Below are 478 nucleotides of genomic sequence, written 5' to 3' on the forward strand. Positions count from 1 at the left end.
CTTGGAGGCCAAGATGGCTAAACTTCATCTCTCATACTTTGGACATATTGTCAGGAGGGAACAGTCGCTAGAGAAGGATGTTATGCTGGGTAAGATGGAGGGTCAGAGAAAGAGAGGAAGACCCCCAACGAGATGGGTCATCCAGGTGGCATCATTGATGGTGTCAAGTGTGGCAGCGGTAGTGAGGTTGGCCCAGGATCAGACATTGTTTCATTCTGCTGTGCATGGGGTCGCTATGAGTCGGTTCCGACTCGATGGCACCTGACAACAACAACAACAACATATATATTTAAAGTCCTTCTTTAGAGTAGGCACTCTTCTAGATAATGCGGATATAGCAATGAACGAGAAAAGAATATACTTTAGTGAAATGTGTTTGTCAGTGCTGAGACAAGCTACCAACAAATAAACATACAATTTGTTGTTGTGAAGTTCTGTCAAGTCAATTCCAACTCCTGTATAGTGTTTCTGAAGAATG

The sequence above is a fragment of the Chrysochloris asiatica genome, unplaced genomic scaffold (genome assembly GCF_000296735.1).
Source record: "Chrysochloris asiatica unplaced genomic scaffold, ChrAsi1.0 scaffold00013, whole genome shotgun sequence".
Classification (NCBI taxonomy): Eukaryota; Metazoa; Chordata; class Mammalia; order Afrosoricida; family Chrysochloridae; genus Chrysochloris; species Chrysochloris asiatica.